This window comes from Schistocerca cancellata, chromosome 11 (genome assembly GCF_023864275.1).
Source record: "Schistocerca cancellata isolate TAMUIC-IGC-003103 chromosome 11, iqSchCanc2.1, whole genome shotgun sequence".
Classification (NCBI taxonomy): Eukaryota; Metazoa; Arthropoda; class Insecta; order Orthoptera; family Acrididae; genus Schistocerca; species Schistocerca cancellata.
In genome coordinates, this window is record NC_064636.1 from 129,600,414 (window position 1) to 129,603,835 (window position 3,422).

At 42.2% G+C, this 3,422-nt stretch overlaps 1 pseudogene; it reads left to right on the forward strand.

Moving 5' to 3' along the window:
- Positions 1-928: 928 nt before the first annotated feature.
- LOC126109015 (5S ribosomal RNA) lies at positions 929-1,046 on the forward strand (annotated as a pseudogene).
- Positions 1,047-3,422: the final 2,376 nt, after the last annotated feature.

Consider the following 3,422-nt stretch of genomic DNA (forward strand, 5'->3'; position numbering starts at 1 on the left):
GCGTGATTGCTCCTACAGTTAGCGAATGTTGAGGCATTCATGTTCACTTTGAAATTTCCAGTGGCTATCCTGCTAATACAATACACTACGGTGTTTCATAAGGTCATCTCAGTCCGGAGAGATAGGCAGGTTGTACAAAATTGTTATTTTTATTCTGTACTACTTAATCGTGGGCCAGCATTCCATAGAATCACATTATTAAGTAAAGCGAATGAATAATGAATATTTTCATGTTTTCTAGGAAATAAATGTTGTTGTTATATAAAATTATTGACTTGGTTTCTCACAGCACCATATTTCCCTTATCATTTCAATTATGTTTATATGACCCACACGTTGATGTATTTCCTTTTTTTTACCAATACTCTGTAAGGTGGTATTAGAGCTCAATTAAATAATTTACTCTCCTTTTAACTTAAAGTGAACCACTAAGCAGAAATTTTGTGTACTGATGTTTGCTCATGCAAACGGTTATAGACGTCTTCCACAAAAGACACAGTTGCCATTTTCAAATTGAGGTTGCCTGCCAGGCTTTGCAGAAAGCAAGTATCGTTCAGTGAAATGGTCATTGACACTAGCAACCTTTTACTACATGTTTTATTGATTAAGAGTTACTCACAACTTCCCAGTTCACGATTTGTTGCAAAAAAAGCAATTACAGGAAGGTGAACACACACAAACTTGTGGGAATGGACAGTCTCCCGATGCTAGCGCTGAACAAAAAACTCTCGGTCTTCCAGCCATGTCAAGTGATCGAAATCACACGAGCTTTCGGCCGAGCATCCCTCGGCCATCGTCTGGTGGTCTGGCTGTCAATGGCTGCTGGATGTGGCTGCGGCACCACCATCGCCAAATATGGGCGTGCGTTTCCTCATCTCTGTGTAGGGCGTCACCAGTGGTCTTTACTACAACCGTTTTTTTCAAATCCGGCAACGGCCTTGCCACAGTGGATACACCGGTTCCCGTGAGATCACCGAAGTTAAGCACTGTCGAGCGTGGCTGGCTCTTGGATGGGTGACCATCCGGGCCGCCATGCGCTGTTGCCGTTTTTCGGGGTGCTTCGGTCACAGAAAACCATCACAACGACCGTGAGAGCGGTGTGCTGACCACACGCCACTCCTATCCGCATCCTCAGTGAGGATGACACGGCGGTCGGATGGTCCCGATTGCCCACTTGTGGCCTTAAGATGTAGTGTTTCTTTAAATACACGTCGCAGAGGCCGTTAGGGCGAGCCACTGCAGATGTCCTATCCAGTGCCCATTTCCTAATGCGTGCTCGGTTGAAACAGATTTATCGGGGCAATGTAGGCGATTAAGCGATAAGACGTCTCGTGCTCGTTGTTGCGCAGTGCGTACTATTTGTCTGAGACGTAAGACAGGCAAAAGTCGCAAGGTGTCTTGCAGACCCCAGGTGTTCTCAGACCTGCTGCATCCTTAACTGGCCTCAGCAACTGACGGATTTTCGTCCGAGGCCTGAAGATCGATTTGATCTCGGTTTCCTGCCTCTCTGTGGCTGCTTGTCAGGCAAGGTAAGCCGCCTGCTGAAAAGACCCAAGTTTCCATTCCTGCTCCTCGAAGGTGGCGTTAATGTGATTCTTGCTTCAAATCACGAGGGTGGTTTGAGAAGTTCTCGGAATCACCACCAGAGGTCAGCGCTAGTGCAACGAGCTGTTCACGTGATATTCATTGGACTGTTGCCTGTAAACACGTGCCACCTCAGTGATCTCGGAAGAGAGCTGTGGCGGTGACGTGGCTCTGTTGTTGTTCCCGCGTAGTGATTTTCGAAGATGGAAAGAATCGAGATTCCAGCACTGATTAAGTACGTCTAAAGAAAGGTATGAAAGCAAAGGACATTCGTGCCGATTTCCGGAATACACTGGGGCTCTAATCCTTCATATTCAACTCTTACCAACTGGACAAATGAATTTAAATTTTGTCGGGAGAGCTTAGATGATGATCCGCGCAGTGGTCTGCCAAGGTGTGTCACTACTCCAGGAATCATTCCAAAAATGCACAAAAAGGTCATGGAGGATCGCCGATTAAAAGTTGTAATATTAGTATCTGTTTCGATAACTTAAATTAAACTTACATTCGAGAATCTAATCATGCAGGCGCATAAAAGCCATACAATTTGTGTAAAAATTTCGTAGATCGTCGCTGAGCAGCGACCACCTGATATTTCAAAGAATACCTTATGTGCCATACGAATTGTTCATAAATCGTAACGATAAAGATATTTTGTGTTTCTTATTTTTTGACAGCTGAAGAATTGTAATCCTCTCCTGTTACCACACTCCTGATATATTTTTTAAAGACGGAGGACGCGTATATGGCGTGGTCCGCAATCACTAATTAGTTATTATAAAATATTACTATTGTGCAGTGCTATGTAAGAATTTGTGTGTGCAGCTAAGATGAAATGTCGAAAATGTTAAATGACTATTTAAAGAAACAGCCAGCAAGATGTAAAACTGACATGTACGGAGGCTATTGTTAGCCATACTGACTAAGGTAATTAAATTGGTTATTGTGCTCTCAGATGCTATAGTGCCTGCTTATTACTTAAAGTCTTTCTATGCTATCCATATCCTATTAATGGCAACAGAAATAACGGTGTTTTTATAGTTTCCATACAGCTACCAGGGAGCGACCGCATGTCGGCAAACGTCATAGTTAAGGCAGAAGGCGCATTGCTATTTATCTTGTTTGTGATTTAAATCCAATTTCTTTTAACGTGTGGTGTAGAGTAGCAAAGAAAATTTCCAGCTCTGTCTGGTCCTTTAGGTTCTTTGCTCTTCCCGCCAAGAAGTGGTGCAAGAGTCACAACAGATTTCTGAATCTTCACATAATTTGATCAAAATATAAATACATTTTTTAAAAACACCACACTTGGCGCCCGAACAGGGATTTGACTGAAGTCACGAAAATCAGTCCTCTTATGTTTGCTGCTAATGTGGATGTATCTAACAATACATTTATTTTTCATGTGCACGCTACGCGCTTAAGAAATTGTGGACGAAAATTTCAAAGAGGAAAGATGGGTTGACGGCGGAAAACGGAGTAATTCTATACCCAGTTGCCGATTTTCAAGACATCAAACGTAAGTTACGAAAAAAATTATCATATGCAGTTGTGACGCTTCAGTAGTGCAGTTGTCTTTCGAGCTACAATACCATTCTTCGTTTTATTTCCATCTGCACATTTAAAAAAATCTGCACATTTAAAAAAAATCAGCTTAAAATTACTTTTTTTAGTCAAAATTTAGTAGGATTTGCAACGTTGTGTCAAAATCCCATTGTTGAGTCTTGATTTCAATGTGTAAATATGGCGTCGTGTTACATGTAAAATGCTAACGCTGTGTGCTAATTCAGTTGTTCAGTGTTCAGTAGTTTAGTGTGCCCGTCTTCCATCTTGTCGTCTCC